At 32.8% G+C, this 18,456-nt stretch overlaps 2 long non-coding RNA genes across 2 annotated transcripts in view; both read right to left on the reverse strand.

Annotated features, from left to right (window-relative positions):
* The window catches only part of LOC127702558 (uncharacterized), a 116,901-nt gene that overhangs the window by 66,122 nt on the left and 32,323 nt on the right, over positions 1-18,456 (reverse strand). The gene's annotated exons all lie outside the window — the stretch shown is intronic.
* On the reverse strand, positions 653-8,394 carry LOC127702560 (uncharacterized). Its single transcript, XR_007982491.1, has 5 exons — positions 8,352-8,394; positions 7,513-7,592; positions 5,039-5,144; positions 1,547-1,614; positions 653-704 (listed from the first exon to the last, which is right to left on the reverse strand). It is a non-coding gene; the product is annotated as an uncharacterized LOC127702560 (long non-coding RNA).

An 18,456-nucleotide genomic window follows, 5' to 3' on the forward strand; every position in this document is an offset into this window, starting at 1 on the left:
TGTCGGTGTTTGTCTTATTGTCATTTACTGATGTTTGTCCTTTTTTTTTTATTTAGTTCATTAATTGTGTTCCTTTTCATATACGTCAGCTCATTCATTATAATTTTTATAGTATATAGATATATGAAAACATTTGCTTTCCTTAAGCAGCTTTGCACAAAGCTAATACGGTACAGATAAAATAAACAAAGATCATTCTCAGAAAAATGAAGTGAAATGATATTGGACACCGATGAGAGGACACTCCGATCGATCGGATGTTGTTTTGGTAAAACATGGCGTCACATTGGACATCGATTAGAGGATAAAAATATTAGACACCGATTTGAGAACGTGACTTTACATCGGTCGTCGATTTGAGAAACGGACGTCGATTAGAGACTGGACGTTGATCTGAGTGTAACATATATAAAATTGTAGGGCTACATTTAAGATGAAGTGTATATACTAGATGATGTAAACATGTATATCCCATGGTTATCCAGTGGATATGCATGTCGTAGAGTTGTCCCATAAACCTGTATGTATACATGTATATGTATACAAAGATACCCACCTACTATGACGGATAGATTAAATAAGTTGAAAATCATATCTTACTTATTATAAAGTTCTCAAAAACAATAGCCCAGACAAAAATATAACGAAAACGTTTTTTTCTAAATTTTATCAAAGTTTATTATAATTATCAGTCTCACTTGGTGCTGAAAAAGAAATGTGAAATAAGTAATATCAGAAAAATAACATCGTGTCTTCTTTTTTTTTACTCTATCATTGTTGCTCAAAGTCCAATTAAATCTTGTAAATAATGAATAGAACAGGATCAAATTTAAACAAACAAATGAATCGTACTTTTGAATTCTAGATTGCTAACATCTGGAAAAAAATTCTTTAAAATGCATAGTGCCATAATCGTCATAGTAAGACACCACTTCAGAGAAACCTATTGCTTCTCAAAAATAAATCCTTTGTTCATGTTTTCCTCGTAAATATATAAATTTCAAAAAATAATTATGCATTTGAAATATTGTATTCCTTTTGGTAAAAACAAGGATTTTGAGTAAAAATTACTCTGCTATACAGTTTGTTCAATTTAGATTAAGAAGACTAATTGTACTAGCATTTACCATGTTTACAATATTAACCTATCATTATCTAAAATTTAACATAAATGATCATTTTACAGTTTTCCAGGATTGAACACGTTGAATATGAGCAGTAAAAAAAAAACAAAAACAAAACATGGCCGTCTTTGCATAAGACATTTTGACGCGAATTGTCGTTTTAGTATGACAGTCGTTTATTGTGAAATATTAATTATATATTAAAGGGAAACTTCTTCTAATGATACATTCTCTACAGGTTTTGCAGTTTGGATTTTGCTTATTGTAAGAAGTTGAAGGACATTAGGAAAATTTAGAATAAATAATTACTGAAATCCGACAGATTAGATAAATGTGTAACAACTGGCGGATACTATAATTGTTATTTTTCTATACATATATCCTTTACCACAAAAACTTAAATCTGTAATATTTCTACTTACATTAGTCTGATACATGTTAAGGATTCTCTGGACATGGACATTGACCACGGCAACCATAGTTTTGAAGACTGTAATAAAAAGGTATAAAATATCACTTCCAGGTCTGTCATGGACTTTTTTTAAGAAGATCATTCAGTTCTAGGTATACATACTGTTGATTGAGCAAAGATAGTATTTTAGTGGATACTTGATTTCGTATTTTGCCAACGTTAACCCTCAGACCTTTAGGAGATAAGTATTTCATTGAACACATATATTCGTGGTCCCTTGATTCTCATGAATTCAACAACCATTGGTAATCAACGAATAATAATGAACAGATTTTCTTTTAAATAATCTGATGAGACAAATACACTCAATCCTTAATCCTCAATTACTCGATAATAATACTATACGTAACATTGCAACAGTAATAGAAAATACATATATAACTACACATAAGTTTCATGGAATTTTATAAAATTGATAATAGTTCTAATTGATAAATAATGCTTGTTGACCGAATTTTGAGAGTGTAGTGGTAAATAATACATACAACTTCTAGTTAAAGATGCAGTAAAACATATGCACATTTATTTTCTCAACAAGAATTAGCAAAAAGTAAAATAACAAAAATACCGAACTCCAAGGAAAATTCAAAACGGGAAGTCCATTATCAAATGGCAAATTCAAAAGCTCAAACAAACCAAACGAATGGAAAACAACTGTCATCTTCTTGACTTGGTACAGGTATTTTCTTATGTAGAGATATAGCCAAAAGTTAAATGTTTATTTAGTACTGATAGTTGTCCATTGGTGTAATTTGCGCATCATATGCGAACAGTGATTTCCATTAGCTGCCATGTTTTAGGACAACGTGCACACATTCTCTCATGAATCACCCAAACTTAACTTATTTGATGATCTCTTGTCTTAAACACAGGCATTTACAGAACAATCTGGTAACAATCAAAAAATCAACTAGTTTGCCCTCAAATATGGTGGCCAGCAATCAAATAATATGTTTTTTCGTTGTTAAGAATGCATGTAAAAGAGAGGCGAAAGATATCAAAGGGACATTCAAACTCATAAGTCGAAAATAAATTGACAACGCCCAGCTGGCTAAAAAAGAAAAACAAACCAACAGACAATCAATAGTACACAAAACACAACATAGAAAACTAAATACTGAGCAACACAAAACCCAACAAAATCTGGGGGTGATCTCAGGTGCTCCGGAAGGGTAAGCAGATCCTGCTCCACATGTGGCACCCGTCGTGTTGCTCATGTTAGTACAAACCCAGTAATTATAAATCTAATTCGGTAGGTCACATTCGGGAAAAGGGGACGGTATTGTAGTTACGACATTAGGAGCATATCCGCTATCATCTGTGAAACGGATATTTCTTGGTTTAATAGCTTCCTTGTGAGCAGCAACTCTCTATCAAGGAAATCATGATATGAAATACAAGCCCTGGAGTATCGTATCAACTGGGAGATATATACTCCGTATCCAGGCGCTGCTGGAATGTTGCTACATAAAAATGGAAAGTTCACAATTGGGAAGCTGAAATCATCTCTTTTGTCATAAAGTTTTATTTTCAGCCGATATCTCAAAAGCCATTGTAAAGTATGATGTTTACCTGGCATTTCTCAAAAAAGATTTACTACGAATTTTCTTTAAAAATACATATGCTATTGCAACTAAAATTTCTGTTTTATTAACATAACATAATTTTGATTGAATTTCCAGAAGTATCATCAAATTCATTTTGTAAAAATAAAAGGTTTGTACGTAAAAATCAATCAACAATGAGGTTTCTATGGACAATACATTCACGACGTCATGTTTACTTTTGCCTTTTCGGTGCTTTTTAACAGTGTGCGGAAGATTCAACTATTTATATTAAGGCAAAATCGACTTCGGATACCCAACCAATTAATTTTTCTAGGACTGGTTTTCAAGAAACAATGTTTCGAAATTAGAATTTCTGAACTGGTTCAGATATGTACATATATTTTATAATTAGTTCTTTTATTAACAGGATTTCTTATTTGTTTAATCCCGGACAGTAAAAAGATATAAAAGTTATAGCCATATATTTTTATAGTATTAATCTGGAGTTCATTGGGCTAATGTTGTATGCAAAATTTCATTAAAGAAAACGTCATGTCGACAACTTTCGTCACCTTACGGTAGGTATTAATAAAAACGTAAGGTGGTAGCAAATAAACCAATGGGAATAAATTCTACAATGTATTAATTTAACAAATGCTTTACACAAGAGGCGAAAGATACCAAAGGGACATTCAAACTCATAAATGGAAAATTAACTGACAAATCCATGGTTAAAAAAAAGAAAAGACCAACAGACAAACAACAGTACACAAAACACAATATAGAAAACTAAAGACTAAGCAACACGAACCCCATCAAAAATTTGGGCTGATCTCAGGTGCTAACAAACATTTCTATTTATTCAAATGTGAAAAAAAAAAGAACGCATTTCTCTCATATACTCTCACTCTCTGATTCATGTCCGGGAAATTTGGGTCCTCAATGCTCTTAAACTTCGTACTTTGTCCTTTTTAAGTTTTTTTTATTCGAGCTTCAGTGATGAGTATTTTGTAGACAAAACGTGCTCCTGGCGTATAAATGTTTAAGTCTAGTATCTATGATGAGTTTATTGGCTATACTTTATGTCAACTACATGAACGGTCATATCAGCTCCTCAAGTTTGTTTTAGATTTTGATTCCAAACATTTTGGCTTTGAGTATCAATAAAGAGCCATGATTTGTTGGAATGAGCTTCAAGTGCAGTAAAAATGATCCCGTGTTATGCTATTGTTATTACTGAGTCGTAGCGTATATCAATCTTGGAAGTGTATTGCTGCGATACTGGCAAGAAAATACGGATATCGATTAATGAATTATGCAGTGGTGAAACTATTGAAATTATTTGAATTATGGAATGTATCTCTTATAAAAAGTTCTGTTTCATCCTCTGTGTTTGGCTATACTTGTGTGCCTTTTATTACTATGTTTGCATCCGGCATCACTGAAGAACTGTTATGATGCGCTTCTGGTGCAATAAAATTTAAACTGTTAAATATCATTACTGTGAAATTAAAAAATGTTTCTTGAATAGTTCCCATGTTCAATTGTTGTTTGATATTCATAAGCTGGGTTTTAAATGTGGCAGTTCAGCATATCGCTTTGCACATTTGTTAAGCCTGTCAATAACAGTTTAAGAGAGACAATATCAATTAAATGTTGACTTAATTTAATTAGGATATGTGATTTGTTTCAAAATAAAATGGATGAATTGTTCATTAAGAAGATAAATAAAAGCAACAGTAGTTTACCGCTGTTCGAAATTAATAAATCGATTGAGAAAAAAACAAATCCGGGTTACAAACTAAAACTGAGGGAAACACATCAAATTTAAGAGAACTACGACACAACAGAAACACAACATTAAAATGTAACATCATTTAGTAGAAGCTACTTACTGGCATCGCATATAACATTCATTATTGAAAGTCACACCACAGCTTGAACAAACATATTGTCCTGTCGGGAAACAATTACAATTAGGACACTGGGAAGACACATTATCTAAAAATGAAAAATATAACCATAAGAATTCTTCTAAAAAGCAGAAAAGGTTTTCCTTTCCAGTAAATAGTTTAGCATTTTTATTTGATCTCGAACAGTTATATTTGGTAAACAAATGTAACATAACACTTATTTGTAACGAAGGTCTTTGTCCATCGGCACAAAAAAGAATATTTCAATCATATCATGTAAAGAAAACACATTCCAGTAAGATTGAAATATCTTGGTCGACCTGTACGCTTTACGCTTTTGTATGTAAAAGATATAACTGCTATGTATTTTGGAGCTTGAATTACGTTTAGGTTTAACTATCGCAAATGAAGTTTACATTTCGGCGATTTTTTTAAAACTCAGATTGCAATGTAAAAAAAAATACAAATTTGACAAATTGATTTGTTATTTAACTAATTATTTTATAAACAACATGATCTCACTTGTATAAATAAGTAGGCCATAACAAATCATACAAATGTAACATAACACTTGTAATGGCATATATTTTAGAAGCATTGTCACAGATGTTAATAATGGAGATATTTCAGGGAAAAAAATATTTCGATGTAGCTCGTCTATATTATATGTGCTGTTTTGAGCGTCTGAGTCTAGGCAAGTTGAGCACAAATCCAACGGCCGCAAATTTTTCAAAAGACGAAACATTAAGATTATAGTCTTTTCGTTATACTGCAATTTGTTCTTAAGTAAACAATATAATATTTTGAAATTTGTTAATACCTTTCTGTTTTTATGTTATGTAATACATTGATAAGTTTGAAATTTGTTCACTTGATTGTAATAAGTGGTTAAATATGAGACAAAATGCTGTCATATAATTGAATAGACAGAAACAATACTAGGTATAATTGCTATACACTACAACAGAATATTAGATCACTATATAGTTAATGCATGGTATACAAGCTGATGAAGGGTACAATAAAATGCCTTACTTGAAATCGATGTCTCTACCTCTGATTTAGTCACGTTACAACAGAAAAAATAAACTATTCTTAAAATATCATGTTAACGTCTGGTGACTTTTTCTACTTATTCTTTATTTAGGAATCAATTAATATTAGGATTAAAATCGTGCTAGTATTGAACTACTGGTATGAATGCTTGATCATCTTTGGGCGATTTAAAAAGCTGTAAATGCTGCATTGATGAAATCTAATTTCATTTGCGACCCCTGAACCAGTATCATAATTTTGTTGATTTAACAAAATGTTTTTGAGAGTTCAGTGTTATTTCATGTACTCTTAGTTAGGAAAATAATCATTCATAAACTTGCTCCGTTTCGTTAAATTTGAACATATCTTGAAATCACACTATTTACAAATCATGAAAAACAAAAGAAATAAGAGGATATTGGAGGTACACGTTCTGAAATAAGCTCGCAAAAGGCTGCGAGAATTAACTTGTTGAAATTTTAGATAACATTACTTCAAACATATGTTGTGCATAACGATAATTTGTTTTGGTTTATCAACTACTGTGTTGGTACTGCTGCTTTTCCTGTCTCCAAGTGTGTCATTCGTCACAAAGTCCGTATTTCGAGATTTGCATGCTATAAATAATACTAATTGTGTGTGACTTTTTAGTTAATTGCATCTTTTTCTGTCACCAACGTTGCTTGTCCTTTGGGCAAAGCTCATAGACGATTTTGGCAGTCCTTTGAATACCCTTTTTCCTTTGTATTTCACTCAAAGGTCTCCTATACTTTATTTTCCTCAAATGTTTCATATTTGTGGTCTTTCAAAGTTGAATTCAAGAATGCACCTGTTGAAATTTGTTGCAGAGCACGTGTTGTGCAGACGTTAATCATAGCACTGGTTTTTACTACCACTGGGTAATTGCCGGTTCAGGTTGCCAATGTCAAAAGGGTTCCAAGTGTACAATCCATAGAGAAGCCAGTTGTTCAAGTAATGCAAATTTGCCTAAACTAATGTAGCATATCACCTAATGAAAGTTTACCAAACATTAAATAGGTGGGTTATTTCTAAGCCATGTTGTTTAATTTTATTCCAAACCGTTTATAAATGGAATTTTCACATTTACCATTAGGAGCGTACTTGATAAATATTATGCCAGAAACGCCTGATTTTGCTAATAATAATGATTTAATATTTTGTTTGAGGACCTGTTGAATTTTTTAACGAAACCAATGAACATAGAAACATACATAAATAAAAAGTAAACAGAGGATTTAAAGCGCATAGTTTTGCTGGAATTAATTGATAACTATTGTGCAAGTGAAACGAGTAGAGTTACATTAACAACGCGTGTGATAATCTAGTACTTATATTTGTTAATTGAACACGATACTGGTGCAAGCATTGAATTTAACATGAAGTTACTCATTAGTTAATACCTGTGGCTATGGCAAGAAATACCAACATCAACAATGCGAACTTCATTTTATCTATGGCCGCTTGAGGAAAACTGTACTTCCTACAATAGCGTAAAATATAATGCTTATAGCCATCTATGAGTAAAGTAAATATAAATGCTGCTGCTGATGATGATGATGTTTATCCGATTGTGAAAATATTGTTATATTTGATAGAACATACATTGTTTGAATGCGGATCACGAAAACACGAGTATTTTCAAACTTGAATTGTATACATTTATCCATTACCGATCGCATGGTCACCTAAATTTTAAAGGATAAACAGATGGTTCTGGTCTAGATTACAATCTACTGTGGATTCATTAATGTTCATTAGATACTTTATTTAAATTCCAGAATCATTGCAGAGGGCAGTGTGCAAACAAAAATCCTTAACTGCCGTACCAAGATCTATTACTTTCGTTGACGACTTTGATGTTTATTGAACCTGACAGGTTAATAATATTATAGATCTAAATAAAAAAAGATTATCAATAAATGATAGGTTTTGCCTACACGCCGATTTTGTATCTGTTTTAAATGAATCGCTTCAGTATCAAGAAAATATGAAAATACTCGGCTTTTACACGCTAAAACAGGAACGTCATTTGTTTTTAATACTCTAATGAAGTGAAATGAACAGGGGGTAAACAGAGGACTACTTATCCATATAATTTATACAATGTTGAATATTTAGGCTTTACGTTACCTTTACAACACGTATTACTAAGTGTATGAGCTCTCTAAAGTGCTCTTCGTGTGCTATGGATTCGCCGTCATTACCTGCTTTTAACTATTAATCATAGATACCGACTTACCTTCAACAATTTACGATGTAACCAACTGTTCAACAAAACAACATCACCAAATATATATATATTTATGAATATAAAAATGAAAAAAAGTAAGATGATAAATCAAGGAAGACATATTGTCAAGCAAAAAAATTCATCTTTTGGTTAATTTGGTTAACAAAAAGATAAAAGTAAGAAACATGTCATGGATTTATGGTGATATTTTATCAAGAATTCGTGGAAATTTACATGTTTAATTAGTCATATGTTTTTTTAGCAATAAAAATATATCTTAGTTTTAAGCTTCGGTTTTAGGGAAGATATGCCAGAGACAAATGAATAATACTATTAATAACAAAACTAATAATAACAATCATAGAATTATAGATAATAATAATGATTATAATGATAATAGTTATGATTATAATACTTACAATAGTAATCATTATGGAATAACTAATCGAAGAATTCAAATATAGAAAAAATTTAAACAAATGACTGAACAACACCTTAATTCACGAATACGCGTAGCGCATGAGTTCATCGTCAGTGTTGTTTGAATACGAGTTGAATATTGTTCTATTAGTCATTCTTTTTATTACATTTACCGTGGGATTGTTGTTGGAAATAAAGTAGATAAAACAACGAACAATATCATTGTCCACACGTTTTCAATTCATTTTGAGGCAAAGTCACTATTTTATTCATTTATTTATTTATTTAACTGGGAAATCACGGTATTTCAATGCGACCAATATAATAATAATAAATAAATAAATAAATAAATAAATAACTGAAGCACGGCCAGGGCTTGTAATGACTAACCTTTAAATATAATTTTTTGCGGACTCCAGTCTTTAAATAGAGTTATTGAGTGTTTCTAATTAACATGTTATTGCTCAATTCAATGGAACGATTGTTCAACGAATTTCAAAAACTTACTCATGATGCATTATTGAACGCAGCTTTAGACTTGTTCTTGAATGTTAAATGTCTTTTTTTTTTACTCAAATTGAAATAGCTGCACAAATTTGGATATCAAGCAGCAATTTACACATTGATACAAACTAATCTTTACTGCCATTTTAACGAGGTCAACAAAAACTTTTATTCCGCTAGTTTACATGTTCTTGATTGCAAAGTAAATGCAAATTATAACGTAGTTTGCAGTTTGCATCCAACACTATACAAATCTTGTTTGAATATTGGTACTACCGTTGTGCTCAGCTTGACAGATCAGGAGCTTTATTGTGTGTTTCACTTACATGTGTAAAATGATGGGTGCCACATGTGAAGCAGGATATCTTCCGGAGTACCTAAGATCACCCCCAGGTTTTGGTGGGGTTCGTGTTGCTCAGTTTTTAGTGTTTTATATTGTGTTTTATGTATTGTTGTTTGTCCGTTTTTTTATTCATTTTCAGCCAAAATGTAGACGAAGGAATGATTTCTACTTCACCATTCGGAACTCTTGGTTTAATAGCTTCCTTGTGAGCAGTAACCCTCTATTAAGGAAATCATGATAGTAAAAACAGGCCAAGGAATATCGTATCAACTTGGAAATATATACTCCGTATGCAAGCACTGCTGGAATGTTGCTACATAGAAATGGAAAATTCACAATTGGGAAGCTGAAATCATCTCTTTTGTCATTGTTTTCAACCGACCTTGATTGTCAATGTCTAGATGTAAGTCAAGATATGATGCAGACTTAACTGTATCTGATGTATCCTTTTTTTCGTTAGTTTCATGGTCACCAAACATTGAATTATTTAGTGAGATAACATCATATTTATAGCGGAAAGGGAAGTTAAAGGATACTGCTAACTTCTATTCTTCCTTCCTAGGAAGTTCTTGTATGAAGCCAGCCTCGTATGAATAAAGGAACAAGTCGGCAGGAAGATGAGCACAGTTGGTTTCCAGGGGGATGCGAGTTATGTGTTGAAAAACACATCCTCTAAACATAAACAATATGTTGTCAATCAAGAAATCAAGTATCTTGATAATGTCAGTTTCAGAGAATTTGTTTGTTTGAATCAGAGTGATTTTTACAAAGTACGAGTTATCCCTCCCGAAAACAATATCCTTTATTCTACGTTGGCCATTATTTTTTATGAAACAAACCAGGATCAACTGTATCAATTTGTTTTGTTTTTTTTTAGTTTTGAATGAGGAATACTTGTGTAAAGTGAATAAAAGTCAAATACTTCAATAGTATGGTTAGATGAAAGAGTCTTAAATTCATGTAATCTGAAACATCTTTGGATTTTTTTTAGTATCCACATCAGATTCACGCCACCTCTATAATAGTTAGTTCACAATAACTTTGAATTTAGGTATCCAATACAGCGAAAGAAGATCCAGATCTTCATCTTTCGTTGAAATTCCAAAGGAATATACATGTAGAACAAACCTATGATTAACTAGGATTTCCTCCTTGGTAAGTGTCGTGGGTGTACTATATGTTTAGTTTCCAAGTAAGTTGTCAATATCTAATTGATTCATTAAGCAGTTTATGTAGTGTGGCTTACACACAAAAACGATGTTGTTTGGTGCTTTATCCTCGAGGACAACAACATATTTGTCATGGATGTAGGACAAAAAACATTTGCTTAATCCTTGACTGAATCCGTTATTCCGGGCTTTTAGATAACACATTTTGAGGAGAAGTGTTATTGACAATGTTTAGGTCACAAGTAATAACGTGGCAAGTTGGATTATATATGAATGGGGAACAAGTACAGGTGCAATCAGGAGGTTTAGTCTTGAAGTCGTCAATATTGAGATCCTGCCACACGTGCTTGTAATTGAAAATTTTGATTGCAATTGTTTGGTATAGGTATAAGAATGATAGGTACAGACTGATTTTTAAAATAGAGAGGTATTATCGAGTGAACTCATTTATGATGAAGGATATTGCCCAAGTTAATGGCATCGAGACCTTTGTTGGCAAAGGAAAGTTTTAGAAAGGATTTTTTCTCCTTTTCATCTTTTCCAATCCGAACTGGTTTGAAAAGTCCGTGACTGGCAATATCCGAGATAATAGCTGTGAGTTTGTATTGGTTTGAATGGGGGTTTGTAACAGTGGTTTCCAAACAAAAAATGTACAGATAATGACGTTTTGAAAGGGTAATGAAAAAGGCTTCGTGCGAATGTGATGAAAACCTTTTGTATAAATGGCAGCAGGTCATTACTAGAGACATTGAAAAAATTATTATTGCATTGCCTTTCAAATACAAAGTAATATATTTTGTTTAATGAGGCTTCCTTTTTAATGTAACAATTTAAAAAAGGACAATGCAAATATTCAATATTGCCTCATACAGCAAAACGTAGGGGTGATTACGATTTTGACATTAAAGATATATATAAAGTTGTTTATTAAAAATCTAGTTTTCAGTATGCTATAAATATCAAAATTCCAGTCAGTTTAAATAACTTTTGCTTAGAATTTCTTAGTGAAGTAAATACAAGGCAAAATTGGCACTACCGGTTTTTCCTTCTCGTAAACTCGTTTTTACATATAAGTTACTATTGAAACGCGTGAATTAATTTGATATCTTAAATTGTTCTTGCGGGAGGAAATGGCCGTGTCTGTTTTCGCGTTTATTTTTAACACTCAAGACAATTTTTTTGTTCAGCCACACCAGAAGAGAGTTCAGACAATAATGTATCCCTCTCGTCTCAAGTATACAATGTAAACTTTAAAATCAATAAGATGATAAAGTTTTTCTCCCCCATAGCCTAAACCAGTTTGGCAAACAATTTTGAAATGCTCTTCAAATCCCTTATTTTGTTGTTTAACTGTTTTGATTGAAGTACCACTCATGAGTCTTGAGTAGACGAAACACGCGTTTGACGTACAAACTGATTAGACTGGTATCTTTGCCGAGATTTTTTAAATATACCGGCCACTTTGTGGTTGAAAAATGGCATTGAAAGTAAACTCATCATACATACCAGGATTGACATTGTGTACGCTAGACGTCTTAAAAAGACTCATCAGTTACGCTCAAATCATGAAAGTTAAAAAGTCCAAATAAAATACGAAGTTGAAGAGCATTGAGGACCCAAAATTCAGATGGTTTTAGAAAATACAGCTAAGATAATCTATTCCCGGGGTAGAAAATCCCTGAAAGACCCGTTCTTTTTAGTCGGAATTCGACAATACCATTTTATGTAATTTTATATACATGCTCACCATATCAGTTCATTTTACTTTGTTCTGGGTTTTGTTTAGTGCATTTTTTTTTTTTGTAAACATTAAATTCTGTCCACATATGATTTGCAGGTGAATAAAAATTAGTTTATTATTCATTAATCCTGATTTAAGACAGGGAGCATAACTTGTACTAATTTGCATATAGATTTGACGGTCTTTGGTAGTATTCAGTGTCTTTCTGAAAGATCAGTCTCTCCTTCAAATTATTGTGTCTTGTTTATATACAGATAAAGTGTTTGTTTATGTTTTTTTCATTAATTATCTTTGGTTTTAAGGTCTGTTTTGTATGCACTAAGGGTTTTCTACCATTAGTCATAGATTGTCGGTTTTTAATCTTTCTGAAATTTCGTAACTAATTTTGCCGTTCAACTGGGTAAATTTGAGCGCCACTAATGAGTCTTAAGAGAAAACGAGCGTCTTGCGTACTTAATTATAAGCCTAGTAATATGACGAGTTTTGTTACGATGCATAATACTGTAACGTCTTTTATATTTCAGTTATATGTTTTCAAAATGAAGAGCACAGCATTTCTATTTTGTCTTGTTTTCCTAGCAATAGGTAACATTTACTCCTTTTCTGGTAAAACAGTGAAATTACAGAACAAAATGTAGTGAACAGTATTTAAACTAAACTGCAAAAGTGACATAAATTGTAATAAATGTTTCTATTAAGCATTTTTGAATGGTATGTAACCTTCATTTCATGACACTTATTGATAATACAGAAAAAATATATGCGTTTCAATATTGAATAAGGAAACATATTTTCTATGAAATTCTAAATACCCAATGCTGAATTAGAAGTGAATATAGATATTTTACGTTTTACTTGACAACAAAAAAACAAACGAAATAAAGATAAACCTAGTTTCTAAGAACATTTTAGCAGATAAGCAAGTTAATTGCATCGGTGGTAGACCAGACCTAGTTCTGCTTTTTAGTATTGTTGCAGACATATTGACAAGTCTGCTCCAGACCGATCCTGAGAATAGGTCGGCTTTTTACCAGATCTAACGGCAGGTCCGCTTTTGACAGATTGTCTTGTTTAAGACTTTTAATAGCAGACCTGACCTTTGTTTATATAAACGATAATCGTATTGTTCTATTTTCCAGTACAGCAAAATACTATACTCTTAGTGACGTCATATATAAACAATGGAATTATTTTTTTCCTTTGATATATTCTTGTATAAATTTAGTAATGGCTAATAAGTTTTGCACTTGTTGACCGACATATATACAGTACATGCAGGTTTCATAAAAGAAAGGACAGTTTTTTTTTTAATTTGAAGGCGGATGTTAAGGTTATTAAATGCATTTGATTTTTTTTAAATGATGGGATATTACCAACATTGTTTTAGGTGCTTCGTTCCACATTTTCTACAGTCTCTCAAAAATAAATATTCCTTAAATTAATTGGTTTTTTTTTCATCGTAATTCACTTAGTTTGCCTTGGATTTACTATTATATTTGCGACGGAATGTTCAAACGAAAGTTGTATAGTGCCCGGATATATAAGGTGTTGTATAATTTTGAACCTGATAGTCAATTTTGGCAGAGTCATCTTTCACGATTAAAGATAAATAGGATTTTACATAATATACTGGCAGTTAGTATTATACAGTCCCCCCTGCGTTAACTAATTTACTGATTTATTTGGTCTAATTCGGTAGCTCACATTCGAGGAAAAGAGGACGAGATTGTGGTTGCGACGACTGGAACATATCCGTCGTCACTTGTGATATTCCAAAAAGTTTATTTTTTTTTTTTAATTTAGTGCGAGGTATATCAGAAATGGAATTCATTAAAATGTATATTAAAAGATTGATATTCGTATATGTTCAAATGATAAAACACGCTAAAACAAAATCGGAGAATTCTTATTTTATAGAATTGATGCTTTGTCGCTAAGTCCGACCCCCACTCCCCCCCCCCTTTTCCCTGTAACTTAAGTGTGAGTTGATTTAAAGTGTCTCGTTTGTTGACAATAAAGTACAAACCATTTGATTTCTGTCAAGCCTGCGATATTAATGTCGCGGAAGTGAGACACAAGAAACCTATATTCCGTCGTCGGCGTCTTCATCATTTAGATCGTTAGGTTACTCGTTTGCATTGTTTTTACATTTGTCATTTCTGGACCTGTTATAGCTTACTATGTGGTATGGGTTTTGCCCATTGTTGAAGACCATACAGTGACATACAGTTGTTAGCTGCTACGTCATTTGGTATGTGGTGGAGGTTCTCTTATTGGCAATCATACCCACATCTTCTTATTTTTATGTAAGTTTTATTTGCATTAAATATTACCGAATCAAACTATTTTGTCATGATGAATTTGTAAACCTCCATGAATTATTATAAAACTTGTACAGGAGTAAATCTTCTTTATCGAGATAAAGCAGGTACAGAAAAACAATGATTTTAATTTTGTTTTTTATCGATAAATGGAGGTTTTACAGTCAACATTACACTTTTACAATGACGGCAGCAATCTCAGGCGAGACACAGGGTTCCGTGGAATTCTTCATAAATTTATTATAATACTGCTTCCATTTGAGAACTAAGGGAAAAAAACTGCGAGACCAAGTGGTTTGGGGATATCCGAAATATTGATATTTTGTTTTGTACTTTTTTTTCTTATTTTTGTCTGCCGTTCCCCTTTTTCATACCAAATAGCTCTGAACATCAACATATGGAAATTAGTCTAAAATAGAACTAATGTTTTCCAAAATGGTCATGTGGCTTTACCTCATCAAGAAATGCGATAACCACATCAAAGAATGACAGGACCACATCAAATACAGGAACAAACACATCATGTTGTGTAAAATCGTTAAATGTTTAACCATCATTATGTAATGTTAAAGCCATATGAAGAATTAGCAAATCATCATTACGAATTAACAAAACCACATCATGTACATGTAATGAAGCAAATACATAACGTTAGTAAATAAACTCATCATAGATACCAGGATTGCAATTTTGTATTTAAGCCAAATACACATCAGGAAATGTTAAAATCACATTGCATAATGACACAACCACATTAAATAACTAGATTTGTAATTGCAAGCAATAACGGATGGCACCCTCGTTCCCCCATTGCCAGGGTAACGGCAGCTATTTTGAAAATTCCAAAGCCAAACTGCAAATCTGCACATGCCAGTTACCATTTCTACAAAGTTTCATTCGGGTTTGGAACACTTTTTTGTCTCATTTTTGCTGTTTCCAGGGAAACGGCTGCCATCTTGAACCATTCCATAGCAAGGTGCACAACTTTACATGGGGGTCCTCATTAAAGTAAAGATCCATCAACATTGGTCTACTAAATTCCGAGAACTAGCGCGGACAAAATGTGTGGAAGAAAAATAATAAAAACTAGATTTGCCATTGCAAGCAATAGCGGATGGCACCCTTCCCAAATTGCCACTAAACTGCAGCTGTTTTGAAAATTTAAAACGGTCAATGCACATAAATACATAATAACATATTTGTCTGTCAATTTTCATGAAGTTTGGAGCATGTTTCAATTTTTCAAGTTTTTGCAGTTTCTATGGTAACGGCGGCCATTTTGGAAATTCTGAAGTCCGAAGTTTTATCTTCATTTGCCAGTAACCATTTATAATAAGTTTCATTAACAATGATTTTGAAATTTGTGTTAATGTTTGCTGTTTCCATGGTTACGGTGTCCATTTCAAAATTCCAAAAACAGCTGCAACATTGACTTATGCCATGTGATATATTCATGATGTTTCGTTGTGTTTGATCTTATATTCCTTAAGAAAATGCGGCTTGGTTTTTCCCATAGGGTCAATGTTAAACTTTTTCCAGTTTCTATGGCAATGGCAGCCATTTTGGAACTTGTAAATACTGTTGGCACCTCAGGGCACCACTGGCAAAATTTGCATAAAGTTTCAATAGGTTGGCTCTTTTAACGAAAGATTTAGAAATTTGATTTTTTTTTACATTTTTGCTATTTCCATGATAACGGCAGCCATTTTGAACCATTCCAATGTCTCTTGCACAACTTCACATAATGGTCCACATTATGGTATAGTTCCATCAACATTGGTCCATTCAATTCCGAGAAATAGCGTGGACAAAATGTGTGGAAGAATAAAAATAGTAATGAGAAAAAAAAGAAACGTAGAATAACAATTTGTCACCCCAACTCCGTTGAGGGTGCCATAACTAGTAATCCTGTGTTAGGATGCTAACACAAAAGTCGCCAAAACGGACCTCACATCATTGTTCTGCTGGATCCATGGTAACGGCGTCCATTTTGGAAATTCTAAAGTCAAAAGTCAAGTCAACATATGCTAGGCAACATTTGTTTTAAGTTACATTAAATTTGAAACATTTTGATATTTTTCACATTTTTGCAGTTTCCATGGTAACGGCGGCCGTTTTGGAAATTCCAAAGTCAAAAGTCAAGCCTACATATGCCAGGCATCATTTGTTTTAAGTTTCATGAAATTTAGAGCATTTTGAAATTTTTCATATTTTTGCTGTTTCCATGGTAACGGCGGCCATTTTAAAAATTCCAAAGTCAAACTGCTACCGCATATTGTGCTCCCCATAATAATATACCAACATATAGCATTTAATGTCTCTATAATTAATTTAACACTGATGTTCTGGAATGTTCCATGAAAATTCACCCCCTCAAATTATGCCCAGGTTACCCCCAGCTAAAATAAAAAAATGTTCAATGTTGAAGTGGTCATGTGTCTCTAGATATTCATAGAAATAATCATGATTCTATCTCCTCTACATTAAGCACCAATTTAAGAAATGTAATTTTTTTTTACCCCACACATCTTTTAGCCCCCTAATTATGCCAAGTGGCCAACCTGGTATCATGAATTTTGGGTTCTGCAACCCCCATGATACAGACCCATACCCATAATAAATATAAAGTTTCCATCCCCTACAGCTTCCAAGAAAATGGTCGGACAGTTTAAGGGGTCAGAAAGAGAAGAATAAGAATAATAACTCGATTTTAAATTGTGAGCAATAACGGATGGAACCCTCGTCCTCCCATTGTCAGGGTAACGTTAGCCATTTTGAAAATTCAAAATCCAAACTGCATATCTACACATGCCAGTTACTATTTCTGTGAAGTTTCATTCAGTTTGGAACACGGCGGCCATCTTTTACCATTCCATAGCAAGGTGCACAACTTCACATGGGGGTCCTCATTATAGTAAAGTTCCATCAACATTGGTCCGTTCAATTCCGAGAACTAGCGCGGACAAAAAGTGTGGAAGAAAAATAAGAAAAATAAGAAAAAAAAAAAGAAACGTAGAATAACAATATGTCACCCCAACTCCGTAGAGGGTGCCATAACTAGAGTTGCTATTGCGAGCAATAGCGGAAGTCACCCTGGTCAGCCAATTGCCACTAAACGGCAGCCATTTTGATTTTTTTTTGGGCACATATATGTATCACAATTATACATCTTTCTATGGTTTTTTCACATTCTTTCTGTTTCCATGGCAACGGCGGCCATCTCGGAAATGCCAACTCCCGATTGCACATCTGCACATGGGGGTTAACATTATTGGTTAGTTGCATTATAATTGGTCCATATATTTCCGAGAAATAGTCTGGACAAAAAAAGTGTGGAATAATGATAAATATAACTAGAATTGCCATTGCAAGCAATAGCGGATGTCACCCTAGTTCCCCAATTGCCACTAAACGGCAGCCATTTCGAAAATTTCCATCAGTGATTGCAGATATATGCATTACAACAGATCTTTCTGCCGGTTTTCATAGCGTTATGTACGTTTTTCAATTTTCAACATTTGTGCTGTTTTACATGGCAACGAAGGGCCATTTTGAAAATTCAAAATTCAAAAGCTACATTTATGTATGGTGTTTAACATTTTTGTAAAGTTTTATA

The sequence above is a fragment of the Mytilus californianus genome, unplaced genomic scaffold, assembly GCF_021869535.1.
Source record: "Mytilus californianus isolate M0D057914Y unplaced genomic scaffold, xbMytCali1.0.p SCAF_5, whole genome shotgun sequence".
NCBI lineage: Eukaryota > Metazoa > Mollusca > Bivalvia > Mytilida > Mytilidae > Mytilus > Mytilus californianus.